The following is a 22,681-nucleotide window of genomic DNA, read 5'->3' as shown; positions in this document are numbered from 1 at the left end:
TAACGTTATTATGTAGAAATCATTCAGACCCCCTTTGCTCAAATGTGAATGTTTGAAGGTTTATTTTTMACATGAGAGAAAGTGTAAACAAAAGCTGTAAAAGGAACCAATTATCAGGACAAAAAAAAGAAACGGTACAATTAATCAAGCCATTGCTCTATGTTGTTTTGTGAAATTGTTTTGTGAAATTCAATCCACCGAAAGAGTAAACATGGTGTTGCGGATATTCTGAAGTAAATCCCCAGTTCACTATCAAACTCACTATCACAGTGCAAAAAGTGCCCCTCCAAAATAGCTGCCAAGTCACCTGATGGGTCATGTGGTCACCATCTGACCATATTAAGATGGCRGCCATACCAGTGGAGGCTGCTGAGGGGAGGATGGCTCTTAATAATGGCTGGAATGATTCTATTCAATTTACTCCATTCCAGCCATTATGAGCCYWTCTCCCCTCAGCAGCCTCCACTACGCCATACCCACACCAAACAATGAACTGAACAGCAGCCATCTGAGGACCAGTAGTGTGTGTCATTGACCTTGATTTGTTTTATAGTTTCTGACTTNGGACCAGTAGTGTGTGTCATTGACCTTGATTTGTTTTATAGTTTCTGACTTATCAGATTTATGTCATTGAACTTTACTTTTCACACTGTAAATCAAATGTTATTTGTCACATGCACCAAATAAAACATTTGTAGACCTTACAGTGAAACGCATACTTACAAGTCCCTAGCCCACAATGCAGTTAAGAAGAATACCTAAAAAAATAAGAAATAAAAGTAACAAATAATTAAAGAGCAGCAGTAAAATAACAGTGAGGCTATATACATAAGTAGCGGTACAGAGACAATGTGCGTGGCACTGGTTAGTCAAGGTAATACAGTTGAAGTCGGAAGTTTACATACACTTAGGTTGGAGTCATTAAAAATTGTTTTTCAACCACTCCACAAATTTCTTGTTAACAAACTATAGTTTTGGCAAGTTGTTTAGGACAGCTACTGTGCATGTGTGCATGACACAAGTATTTTTTCCAACAATTGTTTACAGACAGATTATTTCACTTATAATGAATTGTATCACAATTCCAGTGGGTCAGAAGTTTACATACATTAAGTTGACTGTGCCTTTAAACAGCTTGGAAAATTCCAGAAAATGATGTCATGGCTTTAGAAGCTTCTGATAGGCTAATTGACATCATTTGAGTCAATTGGAGGTGTACCTGTAGATGTATTTCAAGGCCTACCTTCAAACTCAGTGCCTCTTTGCTTGATATCATGGGAAAGATCAAAAGAAATCAGCCAAGACCTCAGACCTGAAATTGTAGACCTCCACAAGTCTGGTTCATCCTTGTGAGCAATTTCCAAATGCCTGACGGTACCACATTCATCTGTACAAACAATAGTACACAAGTATAAAACACCATGGGACCACGCAACCGTCATACCGCTCAGGAAGGAGAGGCGTTCTGTCTCCTAAAGACGAACGTACTTTGGTGCTAAAAGTGCAAATCAATCCCAGAACATCAGCAAAGGACCTTGTGAAGATGCTGGAGGAAACAGGTTTCAAACGTATCTATATCCACAGTAAAACGAGTCCTATATCGACATAACCTGAAAGGCCGCTCAGCAAGGAAGAAGCCACTGCTCCAAAACTGCGATAAAAAAAGCCAGACAACGGTTTGCAACTGCACATGGGGACAAAGAAAGTACTTTTTGGAGAAATGTCCTCTGGTCTGATAAATCAAAAATAGAACTGTTTGGCCATAATGACCATCGTTATGTTTGTAGGGAAAAGGCGGATGCTTGCAAGCCGAAGAACACCATCCCAACCGTGAAGCACGGGAGTGGCAGCATCATGTTGTGGGGATGCTTTGCTGCAGGTGGGACTGGTGCACTTCACAAAATACATGGCATCATGAGGAAGGGAAATTATGTGGATATATTGAAGCAACATTTCCAGACATCAGTCAGGAATTTAAAGCCTGGTCGCAAGTGGGTCTTCCAAAAGGACAATGACCCCAAGCATACTTCCAAAGTTGAGGCAAAATGGCTTAAGGACAACAAAGTCAAGTTATTGGAGTGGCCATCACAAAGCCCTGACCTCAATCCTATAGAAAATGTGTGGGCAGAACTGAAAAAGCATGTGCGAGCAAGGAGGCCTACAAACCTGACTCAGTTACACCAGCTCTGTCAGGAGGAATGGGCCAGAATTCACCCAATATATTGTGGGAAGCTTGTGGAAGGCTACCCGAAACGTTTGACCCAAGTTAAACAATTTAAAGGCAATGCTACCAAATACTAATTGAATGATTGTTAACTTCTGACCAACTGGGATTGTGATGAAAGCTGAAATAAATTACTCTACTATTATTCAGACATTTCATATTCTTAWAATAAAGTGGTGATTCTAACTGACCGAAMACAGGGAATTTTTATTAGGATTAAATGTCAGGAATTATGAAAAACTGAGTTTAAATGTATTTGGCTCAGYCGTAWGTAAACTTCCGACTTCAACTGTACATTGTTTATCTWATGCTACWCKAAYYWWYMWAAKKWWKKWTTTTCTAAACTAATCCAATCTGTAAGTGGTTGGATTTACTGTATAGCAACCGTTGTGTGAGAGTTGTTCCATTTTACATTGTGTACYTAGTTTCCATGAACTGTATTTTCTTCCCTACTATGGCAGGCATTCTAAATGCAAGCTGTGGGTGATGTAACATTTCTGGATATCTTCCTTTAAGTTGGATCCAACAGAGATTGGAAATCACATTTCAAACCACCATAAAGTGWCACATTCAGAAATATTCAAATAAGGCTTTCACCCTTATAACTCAAAGTAACCCAAAAGAGAAATGTACTCGGCTGGAGTGATGGTTAATGAAAAAACAATACACACAAGTATAAAATGGCACGGGAGTCAATTAAAAGAGACACTGAAAACAGTCAAGTGGCTATTGGAGTTACACTGCCTTCAGAAAGAATTCATACTCGTTGACTTACTCCACATTTTGTTACAGCTTGAATTTAAAATGTATTAAATTGTTCTCACCCATCTACATAAAATTCCCGATAAAGAAAAAGTGAAAATACTTTAGAAACTTTTGCTAATTTATTGAAAATAAAATACAGAAATCTAATTTACATAAGTATTCACAACCCGGATTCAATACTTTGTAGAACCACCTTTGGCAGCGATCACAGCTGAGCTTTCCARTCCTGGATTGTGCAACATTTGCCCATTATTCTGTAAAAAAWTCAAGGTCTATCAAGTTGGTCGTTGCTAGACAACCATTTTCCAGTTTTGCCATAGAATTTCAAGTTGATTCTTGGCCACTCCGGAACATTCATTGTATTCTTGGTAAGCAACTCCCGTGAAGATTTGGCCTTGTGTTTTAGGTTATTGTCCTGATGAAATGTGAATTAATCTCCTAGTATCTGGTAGAAAGCAGACTCAACTAGGTTTACCTCTAGGATTTTGCCTGTGCTTAGCTCCATTTGGTTTCTTTTTTATCCTGAAAAACTCCCCAATCCTTAACAATTACAAGCATACCAGCCCCCATTATACTGCAGCCCCCATTATACTAGAAAATATGACAGTGGTACTATGGTGTATTCACTAATGTATTGGATTTGCCCCAAACATAACTCTTTGTATTTATAACAAAAATGTAATTGCTTTGCCACACTCTTCGCAGTATTACTTTAGTGCCTTTTTGCAAACAGGATGCATGTTTTGGAATGTTTTTTTCTGTACAACCTTCCTTTTCATTCTGTCAATTTGGTTAGTATTGTAGAGTAACTACAATGTTGTTGATCCATCCTCACTTTTCTCCTATCACTGCCATTAAACTCTAAATGTTTTAAAGTCCCCATTGGACTCCCTGAGTGGTTTCCTTCCTCTCCAGCAACTGAGTTAGGAAGGACGCCTGTATCTTTGTAGTGACTGGGTGTATTGATACACCATCCCAAGAGTAATTAATAACTTCAACACGCTAATAGGGATTTTCAATGTAATTTATTTTTACCCATCTACCAATAGGTGCCCTTTTTAGCAAGGCATTGGAAAACCTCCCTGGTCTTTGTGGAWGAATCTGTTTGAAATRCACTGCTCGACTTTGGGACCTTACAGATAATTACGGACGTGCTACCTTGTCCCAGACCTGCTGTTTTCAACTCTCTAGAGACAGCAGGAGCGGTAGAGATACTCTGAATGATCGGCTATGAAAAGCCAATTGACATTTACTCCTGAGGTGCTGACCTGCTGCACCCTCTACAATCACTGTGATTATTATCATTTGACCATGCTGGTCATTTATGAACATTTGAACATCTTGGCCATGTTCTGTTATAATCTCCACCCGGCACAGCCAGAAGAGGACTGGCCACCCATCAGAGCCGGGTCCCTCTAGGTTTCTTCCTAGGTTCTGGCCTTTCTAGGGAATTTTTTCTAGCCACCGTGCTTCTACACCTGTATTGCTTGCTATTTGGGGTTTTAGGCTGGGTTTCTGTACAGCACTTTGTGACATCAGCTGATGATGTAAGAAGGGTTTAATAAATACATTTGATTATATTTGATTTTGTGTGGGGTACAGAGATGAGGTAGTTCAAAAAATGAAAATGCTAATTATTATTATTACTTTAGCAAATTTTTACTCCTGAACTTATTTAGGCTTGCCATAATTGAATAATTTTTGACTCAATACGTTTCAGCTTTTCATTTTTAATTAATTTGTAAGCATTTCGAAAGACACAATACCACTTTGACATTAGGGTATTGTGTGTAGGCCAGTGACAAAACAAATCTGCATGTAATCCTTTTTAAATGCAGGCTGTAACAACAAAATGTGGAAAATGTCAAGGGGRGTGAATACTTTCTGAAGGTACATTTAAGTAAAACTCTGCGAGTTGGATATTTACTCCATTTAGTGTAGTTTTAACTCCAAAAATAACACCATGACCAGAGTAGGTAACACCAAATGGTGATGGGACATTTAAACCTCAAAAGTGTTCAATTTGACTACATAAGAGTTGACTTAACTCTTGCGATTTGACTGTGTAGATAAGTAATTAACCGTTTGATAACATCTTTATCTACTTTCTGCAGTATTTATACCTGGCCAACCATGTAATCAGTTATCTAGAAAAGCCGTGCAGCGGTGTGTTATACACAAACGCCTCCACACAAAGGTGTTTTAGTGATAATGATGAGCAATGCTCTTATTACGAATCAGGAACCTAAACGAAATGTAGGTGCCTGTAGTAGATTTGATATCTGCCTATTAGTGAACCATCTGTCTTCCTCATCAGGTGTGTGTCTTTGAAAATAACATTTACTACCAGAAGGATGTCAAAAGAAGCTCTTGGAGACTGACGTCCTCGGTACAAGAAGGAGTGGTCTTTAATGGGATCGCTGATTGGTTATATGAAGGTAAGACGGCCACTGTTCCTGATAATTATGGTCAACAATGGTTAATGTCCATAAATAAATAAAATATTATAATCACATTACAGATACTTTTGAAAAACTAGAATACTTTAAATTCAGAAATGTTTGAAGAAATATAAAATAACAAAATCGGACACCTCGATTTTCTCAATGACATTCAAATCAGCATTGAAAAATGCCGCAAGTTTAAGTTTGTTCACGCTGAGTGAGTCTAACCACAAGTCAGAGACAACTATGATGACACACCAATGTGTTTGATGGATCGCGGGAAAGAGCAGGAATTGGCTTTTGCAGGCTACAGTCCAAGCTGTTTCTTCTAACGGTGCGACTGCTGTCGGCATCCAAAGATTATCCAAGCATCGTCTACGGCGATTTGGTGTTGTGCCGAAAATCTCCCCCCTGCCAGAATCCCCCCCCCCCCTTCGCGTGAAAGCGTACGCATTCAATTATTCATTGCTACGACTTGGTTCCTAGTTGAGATTTCACAAGGTCATTTGCCGTTGTTCTGGGATTGATTTGCACTTTTCGCACCAAGGTACGTTCATCTCCAGGAGACAGAACGCATCTCCTTCCTGAGCGGTATGACAGCTGCGTGGTTCCATGGTGTTTATACTTGCGTACTATTGTTTGTACAGATGAACGTGGTACCTTCAGGCGTTTGGCTATTGCTCCCAAGGATGAACTAGACTTGGTCTAGTTCTGGGTCTTGGCTGATTTCTTTTGATTTTCCATGATGTCAAGCAAAGAGGCACTGAGTCTGAACGTAGGCCTTAAGTACATCCACAGGTACCCCTCCAATTGACTCAAATTCTGTCAATTTGCTTTAGAAGCTTCTAAAGCCATGACATTTTCTGGAATTTTCCAAGCTGTTTCAAAGCACAGTCCAACTTAGTGTATGTAAACTTCGGACCCACTGGAATTGTTATACAGTGAATTATAAGTGAAATAATCTGTCTGTAAACAATTGTTGGAAAAATGACTTGTCATGCACAAGTAGATGTCCTAACCGACTTGCCAAAACTATAGTTTGTTAAAAAAGAAATTTGTTGAGTGGTTGAAAACACCACGTTTTAATGACTACCTAAGTGTATGTAAACTTCTGACTTCAACTGTACCATGAATTATTCATTTCAGTTGCCTATCCTGATGTGAAGTTTGTTCATTAGAAAGTATTTGACTCTAGCCACAAAATTAAGGGAAATTAGAAGGGTGGGGCGTTTTCAGCAGGCAATTTTCTTGTCTGCCAAACCCCCCCCCCCCCCCTTTTAATTTCCTTAATTTTTGTGGTTAGAGTCAAATACATTCCGTGGCACACACTAGTGGTCAACATGAGCTATCAAAATGATTCTTTAGTGCGCCAGGCCTGCAATAGATATCGTTCAATTGGTAACATACATTTGTCTTCTTCTAATGCCTCTTAAGGGGAAAGTAATCAGATTACCTTACTGAGTTTGGGTGATCCAAAAGTTTACAATTGGTTGCAATTGGACAGGTAACTACAGATTTTATTTAGAAAGTAACCTTCCCAACCCTGGTTTTATGTTCGTTCATTATGGGAAGTACATTGTTATTACSATAGGTAACTTAAAACCAATTACAATGACCACCCCCAAAATTTCCAGCTATTTTTACATATTTTATTGAATTGGCCAATGGAGAGTGAAAATGCTGATAATTATGTCGTCTCCCACATTATTTCTGCCTTCCTGGCACTCCTACWGCATAATGGTTCAGCCTCTCAGATTCATTCTACTCAACACACTTTGTACATGCKGACAGAATTGAGCAGTACACATGCACATCATTATTTCTGGAGGAATAAAAAAGTGGAAAGAGAAAAGGATCTAAAAAAAGGCTGATCATTCAAAATAAAAAGAGCGTCCTTGCATTTTTTTWAAATTCTAAATACCTGCCAAACGTACAGTGCTGTGAATGTATTTTGASATGCTTCTCAGCTCAGTGGCTTCATGATTTGTTGTTTACAGTTTTAATTATATAAATTGATTTAAATAAATCAAATCAAAGTTTGTCACGTGCGCCGAATACAGCAGGTGTAGACCTTAGTGAAATGCTTACTTACAGGCTCTAAACAATAGTGSAAAAAAGGTATTAGGTGAACAATAGGTAAGTAAAGAAATAAAACAACAGTAAAAAGACAGGCTGTATACAGTAGCGAGGCTATAAAAGTAGCGAGGKTACATACAGACACCGGTTAGTCAGGCTGATTGAGGTAGTATGTACATGTAGATATGGTTAAAGTGYCTATGCATATATGATGAACAGAGAGTAGCAGTAGCGTAAAAGAGGGGGTGGCGGGTGGTGGGTGGCGGGACACAATGCAGATAGCCCGGTTAGCTAATGTGCGGGAGCACTGGTTGGTCGGCCCAATTGAGGTAGTATGTACATGAATGTATAGTTAAAGTGACTGTGCATATATGATAAATAGAGAGTAGCAGCAGCGTAAAGAAGAGGGGTGGGGTTTGGGGGGGGGGGGGCACACAATGCAAATAGTCCGGGTAGCCATTTGATTACCTGTTCAGAAGTCTTATGGCTTGGGGGTAAAAACTGTTGAGAAGCCTTTTTGTCCTAGACTTGGCACTCCGGTACCGCTTGCCATGCGGTAGTAGAGAGAACAGAGTATTTTTAGGGTGACTGGGGTCTTTGAGTATTTTTAGGTCCTTCCTCTGACACCGCCTGGTGTAGAGGTCCTGGATGGCAGGCAGCTTAGCCCCCGTGATGTACTGGGCCGGACGCACTACCCTCTAGTGCCTTGCAGCCGAGTAATTGCCATACTAGGCAGTGATGCAACCAGTCAGAATACTCGATGTTGCAGCTGTAGAACCTTTTGAGGATCTCAGGACCCATGCCACATCTTTTTTTTTTTACTGAGGGGGAATAGGCTTTGTCGTGCACTCTTCACGACTGTCTTGGTGTGTTTGGACCATGATAGTTTGTTGTTGATGTGGACACCAAAGAACTTGAAGCTCTCAACTACAGCTCCACTACAGCCCTGTTGATGAGAATAGGGGCGTGCTCAGTCCTCCTTTTCCTGTAGTCCAGAATCATCTCCTTAGTTTTGGTTATGTTGAGGGATAGGTCATTATTCTGGCACCACCCGGCCAGGTCTCTGACCTCCTCCCTATAGGCTGTCTCGTCGTTGTCGATGATCAGGCCTACCACTGTTGTGTCGTCTGCAATATTGACAGAGTTAGAGTAAATTTACCACTTGGTATAAACAGGTTAAAAAATAATAATAATAATTTACAGAGGAAATGCTGCACTCTCAAGTGGCTCATTGGTGGTCCCCTGACGGGTCCCGACTGGCCTACCTCACCCTTAACAACACCCTGGTACCCAACATGATCCTGCCTCGCTTCACTGGCTCCCTCTACCCCAAGGGCCAACAGTACCCTTACCCCAAGGTAAGAGTTTAGCCAAAAATACACTTTCAACCCTAGGTAAGAYCTGGGCCAACAGTGCCAGTACCCCAATGTAAGTTAGTCTAATCAGTATTGGGTCTAACAGGGGATACCTAGTCAGTTGCATAACGGAATACATACATACATCAACCGAAATGTTTCTTCCGCATTTAACCCAACTGCTCTGAATCAGACAGGTGGGCCGCCTTAACAGACGTCCACGTCATCGGCGCCCGGGGAGCAGTTGTTGTTGGTTAACTGCCTTMCTCAAGGGCAGAACTGCATTTTTTCCCACCTTGCCAGCTCAGGGAATCGAACCAACAACCTTTCAGTTACTGGCCCAACACTCATAACCACTAGGCTACCTAAATGATCCCTGCATTGTCTTTACTCCAGTGTAGTGTTCAAGCAATACTACCACTTCAAGGATGTAGAGCGTGTAAGGACACAAACAGCTGTCCATAGAGGGTCCTTCTGTTGTACCGAGAAACAGGATGCACACAGCTATTGACACTGACTGTGAAATTCAAATTCTGTTGATGAGAACATCCCCTAGAGCAGCCTTGTACCCAAAGCCCTCTCCTGGCTACAACCAAACTATTTCAGGGGGCATAAAGGAGAAACAGCTTCATATCACAGGTGCAATTAATAATTCATCCTGCACAGGGCTTTTAAGGGTTTAGCTTTTTCATCCTGGTTAGAAAATCTTTTGTTTTATTCATATCGACGCAGGCGGGCTTCCTTTGAAGAGAACGGCAATGGTGGTTGTAGAGATCTGTAGCGTGATGGGCGGGAAATGCTGTGATATGCCATGGTAAGGCAAGGTAATGCTCTCCCATCCTCTGATCTGAAGSGTTGGAGTGGAGCTAACCCTCGGAGAGGCAAGGGAGTGGTGGGGTAGGGGTAGCCGAATGTTCGCCTCGCCCAGACCAAGAATGAGAGTCAGAGGTTTGTAGGAGGTAATKTTATTAATAAACCACATCAAGTTCTGATCGCACGCACGCGACACACACAATGAGAATCTTGCTCATACCCGCAAGAGAGGCAGGCTAARAGAGGGAGTCGACGAAAAAGCTAATGGATTGCCTTCTCCCTTCTTTTTTTCTCAGAATAAGCAGCATACCACCSTGCATACCACTGCTGGCTTTCTTCTGAAGCTAAGCAGTGTTGGTCCTGGTCAGTCCCTGGATGGGAGACCAGATGCTGTGGGAAGTGGTGTTGGAGGGACAGTAGGAGGCACTCTTTCCTCTGGTCTAAAAAGTATCCCAATGGCCCAGAGCAGTGATTGGGGACACTGCCCTGTGTAGGGTGCCGTCTTTCGGATGGGARGTTAAACGGGTGCCCTGACTCTCTGAGGTCATTAAAGATCCCATGGCACTTATTGTAAGAGTAGGGGTTTTAACCCCGGTGTCCTGGCTAAATTCCCAATCTGGGCCTCAAACCATCATGGTCACCTAATAATCCCCAGTTTACAATTGTCTCTTTCATCCCCCTCCTCTCCCCTGTAAATATTCCCCAGGTCGTTGCTGTAAATGAGAATGTGTTCTCAGTCAACTTACCTGGTTAAATAAGAGTTGGTGTACTGTATTTTGCCTGTGATATGCCATTCTACTGCATCTATTCTTGTAGTTCTCATCTCCTCTGTGATCTAATACGAAGCAACCAACCATCACTATAACAGTGCCATCCAGAGACCCGATTATGCCAGAAAAAGGTCATGGTAGAGCAGGGCTATAACGGGTTTGGGATCTGTGGTACGGGACTCATCTAGCCATGTTAGACTAATGAACTGTATGTTTTAAAGGGGAGGACTGAGCTCAGCTGGGAGAAAGCAATAGCCTAGTTACGATGGGCCTCGAGAGCTGCTGCTCAACACAGCTCTTGCGACTGGGCACACCATGTCATTTCAACATGGAAATGTGTTTAAATTTGGTTGAGACGTCGTTCAATGACATTTCAACCTTTGTTCACCCACTCAAAGACAGCCGACAGTAATTTCTTAATTTCGGTACTGAGTTTGAAAACTGTACTTGACTATTAATCAACTACAGTACATTTAAATATCGGAGTGAGGTTGAGAACACATTGATCTGATTTGACCAAAACACACCATGATTTCAACATGCCATTCCATGAAGTGTGATTAGATGTTTAAAAGTAGTTGCCATTTTGTGACGTAAGCTTCTTTTCGTTGAAAGGATAAGAGCCCGAGCTAAGAATAGGAAAACAAAATGTATCAACAAGGACCTTTCTGATGTTGTACACTCTTGAAAAGCAAGATTTTTAGGGTCTATACTAATCTTAGCTGTTGTCATTCCGTGCAACACAACTAGAGCAGTAACTTGGAACAGAATTGTGTAAACCTTTGTCCATGTAAAAACTGTTATGCATATCTTTATTTTATTATTATTCAAGAACAGTTTAAACACATGTATTGCGCCACAAAATAGATGAACAAGCCAAAATATTTTATAAAAAGCCTAAAAATAATAATTTCTTGCACAAGCTTCTTGAAACACAAATTAGATATACAATAAACCAATAAAAAGACACTGTCGGAACGGGCTTTGATGCTTTTAACTTAAGAACTCTTTCATCTCCTTACTTATTGGCCCTCCCACTGCCTCCCTTGCAGGCAGGTTGACATTGCCTGTAGCATTTCTGCCTCTGTAGCCTTTGATTTGCCAAGACTCAGACCTGCTGTAAAGGGGAAAACAAATCCTTTGTCATGATTTGGACTCCACTGCAGGGGCATAAGCATGGGTGGGCCCAATCAGATATATATTTTATGCTCTTGTCAGTGTTCCAAAACGGGACATTATTTGTCTTTTTACCTAAATATGCAAACACCATCAGATTCATAGCAATCTGTGCACTGAGTTAGTCAGATTTGATGAAATATAACAGAACAGATGAATTGGAATGACATTCATTCTCACCATCCAATTGACAGGTGTGGAATATCAAGAAGCTGATTGAACAGCATGATCGTTACACAGGTGCACCTTGTGCTGAGGACAACAAAACTTTAAAATGTGCAGTTTTGTCACAACACAATGCCACAGATTTCTCAAGTTTTGAGGGAGCGTGAAATTGGCATGCTGACTGCAGGAATGCCCACCAGAGCTTTTGCCATAGATTTAAATGTTAATTTCTCTACAAAAGCTGCCTCCAACGTTGTTTTAGAGAATTTGTAACTAACCATCTCGATTCGGTCTTATGTAGCAACATTTGAAATTGTGTTTTTTACATTGGATAAAAGGAGAGACAATGGTACATCATACACTGCAGTTGAGGAAAAATGGGAAAGTAATTCTGCTTCGAAAGTTGAGAAACTTTCAGAAATTGCCCCTTGAATATTTTGGTACACCTACTGGAGAGCTCCTTTGTCTACACATATTCAGCATTGTTCACACCCTCTTAAGCCTTAGTCCCACCATTTTTTTAAGGATTCACATGTGAGGCCATGTGCTAAAAACAGAGTGAGTAGTGTACCAGATTACTGTCTCTGGTAAACACACACACACACACTATATCAAATAAAATTTACATGTATTTGTCACATTCACAGGATACAGAAGGTGTAAATGGTACAGTGAAATGGTTACTTGCATTGTAGCAATATCAAAAACAAAGTGTCCAGAAAAATATTGTATACATTTTTAATAATTATGATGCTTACCCGACACACTTGTCTAAATTGATGGGTCATGTGAAGGAACCGCTATAACCACCCCCCAGCCACATCTAGCTAAGTGGACGGGTCACTATTCTCTAGACATGTAAACATGAAATACAACAGATGGCCGTAATCAACCCCAGACATACCTGGCTCACTTGACGGGTCGTGGAGTCTTTTTTGTTTAGACATGTAGCTAGCTACAAAAATTAACCGGCATAATCCCAATTTATACTGCTACCAATACAGATATTGTCATAACTGTAGAATCTGCAGGTAGCTAAAAAGCTAGGTTCAATGTTAGCTAGCAAAAATTAGGCTATAACTAGCAATGCAAATGGTTTTCTGATTTGAATATTACTACACAGATCATACACGTAACGTTAGCTAGCGAGCTAACATTCACTAGCTAGCTAACAGCACGCTTAATCTTGAAATTTAAACGACTTTCTGACAAAAGTAGAAACGTATAATATCTGAATGTAGCTAGACTCTTACCTGTATACATGGATGAACGCTTCATGACAGAACGGAACCAGTTACAGTAACTCTGTTTTGTTTGTAGCTACATCTTACATGCTGACCAGACCGGACACGTCGTGTGCGCGAGCGTCGCAAAATAAATGTAGAAATCCATGTTATTCAATTATTGCACCCACACTGCTCGCACACGCCAACGAGCGTCTGCGATGCCAAGAGCTAAAATCGAAGTCATTCCTATTTCTGAATCAGATCGCTCTGAAAGTCCTGCCTCTCCCATCTCCTCATTGGTTATACCCACGTGGGTGATTGAAAGACGAACTGTGTTGCCGGTTGTCGTGGTAATACAATGAAAGTTTAAATGCGATCACCATATAAGTTCAAAGATGAAAAAGTCTGGAAGGAGGAGAGATAACTAGAAAAGATTCGGTTGGCCGTTTTGTGTGTGGATTAATTGTCGGAGTAGAGGTCCTTGTGCATTTCAGGTAAAATAACAACTCAATGTTTATATCCCAGGACAAATTAGCTAGCGACAGCAAGCTAGCTAAATAGGACAAATTCATGTTAGCTAGCAAGTGCAAGCTAACTGGCTAAATTGCCATACATGTTTAATGCTTTTCGACCTGTCCCCAAATTAATGTCATTGGTTCAGAGTTTGTTTTGATATTTTAACCTGCGTGTCGTGATCGCGTTTGGTGTAGGGGGACAAAATACATTTATGCACGATAGCGCACGCGCGCTGCCGGTTTGGGTTCCGTGTTATTTGGCCAGCGCCGCTGTGTCAAGTCACTCCGGTTCACACTGATCGTCTTTCTGTACAGCACTTCGAGATATCAGCTGATGTAAGAAGGGCTATATAAATAAATTTGATTTTGATCGTAGCATGTGCAGAAAGTAGCCCATCACTTTTTCCAACTGATCTGTCGATAGAGCCTGCTAAATTTAAGGCATCAATATTGAGAAAAGTAGCAAAACTTTTGTAGTTCGATAGATAAAGTTATGTCTTTCAAAAACAGCGCTGTAGAAAGGACTATCAACACATACCAAGCAGCTCAAGTTATAGACAGAAGCATGCAATATGGCAGACCAATCCAAACTCATCTCTCAGCATGTCCAGCCCATCCATTATCTCAGCCAATCATGGTTAGCGGGAAGGTTCCCGACTTTTTCCATGGCTAAACCAATTAGGCTCATCATTTAACTATTTTATTGGTATTTACAGATGGAATGAAAGTCTACATGTTCCAACCGGCCTCACAACCACGTGTAACCACGCCAGCCCAGGACCTCCACATCCGGCTTCTTCACCAGCGAAATCTGAGGTGTTGGGGGGGGGGGGGTGTAACTCAGTAAAATCACTGAAATTGTTGCTTGTTGCATTTATATTTTTGTACATTAATGATTTAACATTGCTCACCCATTTACACACAATACCCCATAATGACAGAGTGAAAACATGTTCTTAGACATGTTTGCACATTTATTGAAAAACGAAATACAGCTAATTTCCATAAGTATTCACACCCCCGAGTCAATACCTTTTGATGGCAATTACAGCTGTGAGTCTTTTTGGATAAATCTAAAAGCTTTCCACACCTATATTGTACAATATTTGCCCATTCTTTTTAAATTCTTCAAGCTTTGTTAAGTTGACTGTTGGTCATTGCTAGACAGCCATTGAAGAAAAAAATTAGGAGGTAGATCAGTTTTAATTTTGCAGATAGATTATGGCTTCCATCAATGTAATTGTCTGCATCATGTCCAATATTATTATTTTAAATGTATATTATTTAACCTTACCACCCCTCCCCCAATTGGAGTAAACTAGTGGACAACAATACTTAGGCTTCCACTTTCAGCTTATACCTACATACATCTCACTGACAGTGTGTTTTACATTAGTTATCTTCTGTTTGTTTTTAGTCCCAGCCTTCAGCTACTCTCAACCCCTCCCATTTGTCTCTGAAGACATCCCGTTTTGATTTCTAATTGCCATATATTTTTCCATTGTGATGTTTCACAAAGTTCTGAACCTTTCTATTCTCATAGTTTGTGTATATTGTAAATTAAATAAACACCTTTGCTAAGAGTATTCTTATAGTATATTATTGATCGATTGACTATGACTTATCAAATCACACTGCAGTACTATTTTAATTGTCACGATCGTCGTAATGAGCGGACCAAGGCGCAGCGTGATTGAAGTTCCACATCTTTATTACGGTGAAATTTTAAACAAAAAACAATAACGAAACGTGAAAGTAGTGGTGTACATGCACAAACACAAAACAATATCCCACAAACACAGGTGGGAAAAATGGCTACCTAAATATGATCCCCAATTAGAGGCAACGATGACCAGCTGCCTCTAATTGTGAACCATACAAAACACCAACATATAAATATTGAGCTAGAACACCCCCTAGTCACTCCCTGACCTACTACACCATAGAGAACCAAGGGCTCAGAGCAAAAAACCAAGCTATGATGTTGAAGGAATTGTTGAAGGAGTTCCGAGACAGGATTGTGTCGAGGCACAGATCTGGGGAAGGGTGCCAAAACATTTCTGCAGCATTGAAGGTCCCCAAGAACACAGTGGAAGAGGTTTGGAACCACCAAGACTCTTTCTAGAGCTGGCCTCATGGCCAAACTTAGCAATCGGGGGTGAAGGGCCTTGGTCAGAGAGGTGAAAAAGAAACTGATGGTCACTCTGACAGAGCTCCAGAGTTCCTCTGTGGAAATGGGAGAACCTTTCAGAAAGATAACCATGTCTGCAGCACTCCACCAATCAGGCCTTTATGGTGAAGTGGCCAGAAGGAAGCCACTCCTCAGTGAAAGGCACATGACAGCCCGCTTTGACTTTGCCGAAAGGGACCTTTTTATTTATTTTATTCATTTATTTAACTTGGCAAGTCAGTTAAGAACAAATTATTTACAATGACAGCCTATCAAGGCCAAACCTGGACGACGCTGGGCAAATTGTGCGCCGCCCTATGGGACTCCCAATCACGAGCGGATGTGATGCAGCCTGGATGCACCTAAAGGACTCTGACCATGAGAAACAAAATTCCCTGGTATGATGAAACCAAGAATGAACTCTTTGGTCTGAATGCCAAGTGTCAAGTTTGGAGGAAACCTGGCACTATCCCTACGGTGAAGCACGGTAGTGTCAGCATTTTGCTGTAGGGGTGTATTTCAGCGGCAGGGACTGGGAGACTAGTCAGGATCGAGGGAATGATGAACAGATTAAAGTACAGAGATCCTTGGTGAAAACCTGCTCCAGAGCTCTCAGGAACTTAGACTGGGGCGAAGTTTCACCTTCTAACAGGACAACGACCCTAAGCACACAGCAAAGACAATGAAGGAGTGGCAAGGGACAAGTCTCTATATGTCCTTGAGTGACCCAGCCAGAGCCCTGACTTTAACCCGATTTGAACATCTCTGGAAAGACCTGAAATAGCGATGCTCCCCATCCAACCTGACAGAGCTTGAGAGAATCTGCAGAGAAGAATGGTAGAAACTCCCCAAATACAGGTGTGCCAGGCTTGTAACGTTATACCCATGAAGACTCAAGGCTCTAAAAAGTACTGAGTAAAGGGTCTGAATACTTATGTAAATGTGATATCAGTTTATTTATTCAAAAAATGTGTTTTTGCTTTGTCATTATGGGGTATTGTGTGTAGATTGAGAGAAAAAACAACAATTTAATACATTTTAGAAAAGCTGTAATGGAACAAAATGTGGAAAAAGTCAAATGGTCTGAAAACTTTCCAAATGCACTGTGTGTGTGTGTGTGTGTGTGTATATACAGTTGAAGTTGGAAGTTTACATACTTACGTTGGAGTCATTAGATCTCGTTTTTCAACCACTCCTCAAATTTCTTGTTAACAAACTATAGTTTTGGCAAGTCGGTTAGGACATCTACTTTGTGCATGACACAAGTCATTTTTCCAACAATTGTTTACAAACAGATTATTTTACTTATAATTCACTGTATCACAATTCCAGTTGGTCAGAAGTTTACATACACTAAGTTGACTGTGCCTTCAAACGTCTTGGAAAATTCCAGAAAATTATGTCATGCTCTAGAGGCTTCTGATAGGCTAATTGACATAATTTGAGTCAATTGGAGGTGTACCTGTGGATGTATGTCAAGGCCTACGTTAAAACTCAGTGCCTCGTTATTTGACATCATGGGAAAATGAAAAGAAATCAGCCAAGAAAAAGAAAAAATTATACCTTCACAAGTCTGATTCATCCTTGGGAGCAATTTCCAAACGCCTGAATGTACCACGTTCATCTGTACAAACAATAGTACGCAAAGATAAACACCATGGGACCACACAGCCGTCATACCGCTCAGGAAGGAGACGCGTTCGGTCTCCTAGAGATGAACGTACTTTGGTGCGAAAAGTGCATAATCAATCCCAGAACAACAGCAAAGGACCTTGTAAAGATGCTGGAGGAAACAGGTACAAAAGTATCTATATTTAAAATAAAACGAGTCCTATATCGACATAACCTGAAATGACGCTTAGCAAGGAAGAAGCCACTGCTCCAAAACCGCCATAAAAATGCCAAACTACGGTTTGCAACTGCACATGGGGACAAATATCGTACTTTTTGGAGAAATGTCCTCTGGTCTGATGAAACCAAAATAGAACTGTTTGGCCATAATGACCATTGTTTTGTTTGGAGGAAAAAGGGGGAGACTTGCAAGCCACAGAACACCCTCCCAACCGTGAAGCACGGGGTGGCAGCATCATGTTGTGGGGGTGTTTTGCTGCAGGAGGGACTGGTGCAATTCACAAAATAGATGGCATCATGCGGAAGTAAAATTATGGGGATATATTGAAGCAACATCTCAAGACATCAGTCAGGAAGTTAAAGCTTGGTCGCAAATGGGTCTAGCAAATGGACAATGACCCCAAGCATTCTTCCAAAATTGTGGCAAAATGGCTTAAGGACAACAAATTCAAGGTATTGAAGTGGCCATCACAAAGCCCTGACCTCAATCCTATAGAAAATCTTTGGGCAGAACTGAAAAAGTGTGTGCAAGCAAGGAGGTCTAAATCCTGACTCAATTACACAAGCTCTGTCAGGGGGAATGGGCCAAAATTCACCCAACTTATTGTGGAAGGCTACCTGAAACGTTTGACCCAAGTTATTAAACAATTTAAAAGGAAATGCTACCAAATACTAATTGAGTGTATGTAAACTTCTGACCCACATGGAATGTGATGAAAGAAATAAAAGCAGAAATAAATAATTCTCTCTACTATTATTCTGACATTTCACATTCTTAAAATAAAGTGGTGATCCTAACTGACCTAAGACAGGGAATTTTTACTAGGATTAAATGTCAGGAATTGTGAAACTGAGTTTAAATTTATTTGGCTAACGTGTAGCAACATTTGAGTTGATTTCATTTTCAAATAAAGTGAGAGGTTGTGATCTGAATAAAGGCAAAAAGGCCATTCTTGAACACTGGTTGAGCCATTCTTACTAATCTGGTTTAGAACCGGTTTGATTTAAGTATCATTTTTGTATGACTGAAGCCTTTAGTGAGAGGGCCAGTGCTTTAATATTTCATTTCTGCCATCCAAATTCCTATTCATTATATAAATAGGCCCATTTAATTTTGTCTGGCTTGCCGTTCCAAGTAATGTGGAATCTTTTTTGCTCAATTAAAAAATTGTCGTTAGGTGTAGGCAGGGCCATAAGTAAATAGGTAAACTGGGATATGATTAAAGATGTAAATCATTAAAATCAGTGTGATTTTTCCACAAAGACAGGTGTTGTCCTTTCCATAGTAGCAAAACCTTAACTACTTTGGCTAACTTTCTGTTACTGCATTGTAGTGAGATCATTTATTTATTTTGGGATATGAATTCCGAGTAGTATTCACTGTCAGACCATTTATCAGAATATTTGGTGATCACGCTCTCTGAGGCCGACGTGAGTAAATCAGGTCAATACCAGCAAGACCATGGGGGCCAGATGGTATTCCAGGGAGTGTTCTCAGAGCATGTGCAGAAGAGCTGAAAGGTATATTCACAGTAATTTTCAACCTCTCCATGTTAAGATAACCACCATCATTCCTTTTCCAAAGAGCTAAGGCTTCATGCCACAATGACTACCGCCCTGTAGCACTCACATCTGTAATCATTATGTGCTTTAAGAGGCTGCTTATGGAACATATCAACTCCATCATCCCAGACACCCAATTTGCATACCGCCCCAACAGATCCATAGACTAGTTGCACTCAACCCACCTAGATAAGAGGAATGAATACCTATGTGAGAATGCTGTTCATTGACTACAGCTCAGCGTTCAACACCATTGTCCCCTCCAAGCTTAGGATACTGGGACTGAACACCTCCCTCTGCAACTAGTTCCTGGACTTCCTGACTGGCACACCTCAAGTGGTAAGGGTAGGCAACATCATCTTCGCAACACGTGGGCCCCACAGGAATGTGTGCTTAGTCCCCTCCTGTACTCCCTGTTCACCCACGACTGCGTGGCCACGTACGATTCCAACACCATCATCAAGTTTGCTGACGACCCGACGGTGGTAGGCCTGATCACTGGCAACGATGAGACAGCTGTGCCATTGAGATCATCTTGACTGGCTGCATCACTGATTGGTACGGCAATAGACTGCTAAATGGCTGCACAGACTGAGTTTGTTTTTGTCGCTATGCACACTCAAGGTCCTACACACACTGATACGAACACACAAACACTCACTCAATAATTTGCTCACACACACACATACTATGCATACAGCACATTTATACTGACTCTACACATACCCACTCACATGCAATCACCATATACACTGCAGTTACAGTTTATCATATCCTGATACCTAGTCACCTTACCCCTACACATACTGCATCTACCGCTATCGATCCAGTATCCCTGCACATTGTAAATATTGTACTAGAACTGACCCTGTATATAGTATGCATACTTACTTTATCAAATCATTTATTTGTCACGTGCGCTGAATACAACAGGTGTAGACCTTACAGTGAAATGCTTACTTACAGGCTCTAACCAATAGTGCGAAAAAAAAAGGTGTGTGTGTGTATGTGTACCTGTGTAGGTAAGTAAAGAAATAGAACAGTAAAAATACATTTGTGTGCTTATTTTTTTATATATCTGTGTTTTTATTCTATCTTTTTTTTGTATTATATTGATTACTGCATTGGGGTTATAGCTTACAAGAAAGGCATTTCACTGTACTTGTGCATGTGACGTGCTTCTACATCTGCATTGCTTCCTGTTTTGGGTTTTAGGCTGTATAAGCACTTTGACATCTGCTGATGTAAAAAGTGATTTATAAATACATTTGATTGAAATAAATGTATTAAAACTGAAAACACCAAACTTTTTACTGCATATTGACCTGGGTATGTGGCTGTCTAGATCCCTCGCTGTTTGTTGTTTTAAATCTTCCATGTGACCTGCCCTGTCTGGAACTGCGAGGAGCGTAACCTACATTGCTAGCTACCATGACAAAGACCAAAGCCGGCGGGAGTACCGTTGAGGACAGTGGTGTCTCTCGATCACAGGTGAAGGGTCTTTTAAAAACCAACAAAGAGTTCTAAAGCAGTTGTTACAACAGCAAGAAAATAGTTCCGTGTTTTGTCCAAATGCTGGTGGATTCAACTAATAAAAGAATGTACGACCTGACCAGAGAGGTCCAGGACCTGAAGAACAGTTTGCAGTTCTCCCAGAGTCAGCTCGACGAGATGAAACAGGAGAACAGCAAGATGACAGTAATCTGTATGTCATTGAGAGAGGACATCAGTTCTGTGTGAGAATCCATGATAACAATGATGGATAAATCAGATTATCTCGGGGGACAATCAAGGCAGAATAACATGGTTGTGGACGGAATTGCAGAATCTCCACGAAACCTGGACGGAGTCTGGACCACAGGAAGACTGAGGTGGAGTGCACCCACAGGACTGGAAAACACACCTCTGGTCCAGGTGACAGTGGTCAAGTTCCTGAGGTTCAAGGACAAGGGAGCTGTTCTGGAAAGAGCCAAGAACTTGAGGAACGCATATCTGCCTCAACGAGGACTATCCTGAAGCTCTGCGCCAGAAGAGGAAAGAACTGATCCCAGCTATGAAAGCTGCCAGAGTGCGTGGGTACATTAATTACATCCACTATGACAGGCTCATTGCCCACCCCCATCCCAGAAGCCTGGTTTGTATCTTCAACCCCGCAGCACACACAACAATTGACTGCTGAATGTATTTTGTTCTCTTGCTTTGTTTGCTCTTTTCCATATTATGTCCACCCAGGAAAGGTCTGAAAATAGCCTATATTAATATATGTAGCCTTAGATATAAGGTTCATGAAATCAATAACTTGATAACATTCAGATATTAGCCATTTGAGACTCACTTAGATAAGGATATAACATATATAGAAGAGACAGAAATGCTTATGGGGAGGTGATGCTGTGTGTGTATATAGATATATCTATCAAAGAAAACAAGTCCCTTTTTTAGGACCCTGTCTTTCGTAGATAATTCGTAAAAATCCAAATAACTTCACAGATCTTCATTGTAAATGTTTTAAGACTAACAGCTTACAGACGGTAGGAAATTAAGGTCACAGTTATGAAAACTTAGGACACTAAAGAGGCCTTTCTGCTGACTCTGAAAAACACCAACAGAAAGATGCCCAGGGTCCCTGCTCATCTGTGTGAACGTGCCTTAGGCATGCTGCAAGGAGGCTTGAGGACTGCAGATGTGGCCAATGCAATAAATGGCAATGTCCGTACTGGGAGACGCCGAAGACAGCGCTACAGGGAGACAGGATGGACAGCTGATCGTCCTCGCAGTGGCAGACCACGTGTAACAACACCTGCACAGGATCGGTACATCCGAACATCACACCTGCGGTACAGGATGGCAACAACAACTGCCCGAGTTACATCAGGAACGCACAATCCCTCCATCAGTGCTCAGACTGTCCGCAATAGGCTGAAAGAGGCTGGACAGAGGGCTTGTAGGCCTACTCTGGGGCGGAATCGATTTGGAGGTGGAGGGTCCATCATGGTCTGGGGCGGTGTGTCACAGCATCATCGAACTGAGCGTGTTGTCATTGCAGACAATCTCAACGCTGTGCGTTACAGGGAAGACATCCTCCTCCCTCATGGTACCCTTCCTGCAGGCTCATCCTGACATGACCCTCCAGCATGACAATGCCACCAGCCATACTGCTCGTTCTGTGCATAATTTCCTGCAAGACAGGAATGTCAGTGTTCTGCCATGGCCAGCGAAGAACCCGGATCTCAATACCATTGAGCACGTCTGGGACCTGTTGGATTGGAGGGTGAGGGCTAGGGACATTCCCCCAGAAATGTCCGGGAACTTGCAGGTGCCTTGGTGGAAGAGTGGGCTAACATCTCACAGCAAGAAGTGGCAAATCTGGTGCAGTCCATGAGGAGGAGATGCACTGCAGTACTTAATGCAGCTGGTGGCAACACCAGATGCTGACTGTTACTTTTGGTTTTGACCCCCCCCACCCCCCCTTTGTTCAGGGACACATATTCAATTTCTGTTAGTCACATGTCTGTGGAACTTTTTCAGTTTGTCTCAATCTTGTTATGTTCATACAAATATATAAACA

The 22,681-nt window shown here is 41.4% G+C and overlaps 1 pseudogene; it reads left to right on the top strand.

Annotated features, from left to right (window-relative positions):
* The window catches only part of LOC139023741 (inactive dipeptidyl peptidase 10-like), a 182,417-nt pseudogene that overhangs the window by 131,549 nt on the left and 28,187 nt on the right, over positions 1–22,681 (top strand).

The sequence above is a fragment of the Salvelinus sp. IW2-2015 genome, linkage group LG36 (assembly GCF_002910315.2).
Source record: "Salvelinus sp. IW2-2015 linkage group LG36, ASM291031v2, whole genome shotgun sequence".
NCBI classification, from domain to species: domain Eukaryota; kingdom Metazoa; phylum Chordata; class Actinopteri; order Salmoniformes; family Salmonidae; genus Salvelinus; species Salvelinus sp. IW2-2015.
This window is presented reverse-complemented; position numbering and strand designations above follow the sequence as displayed.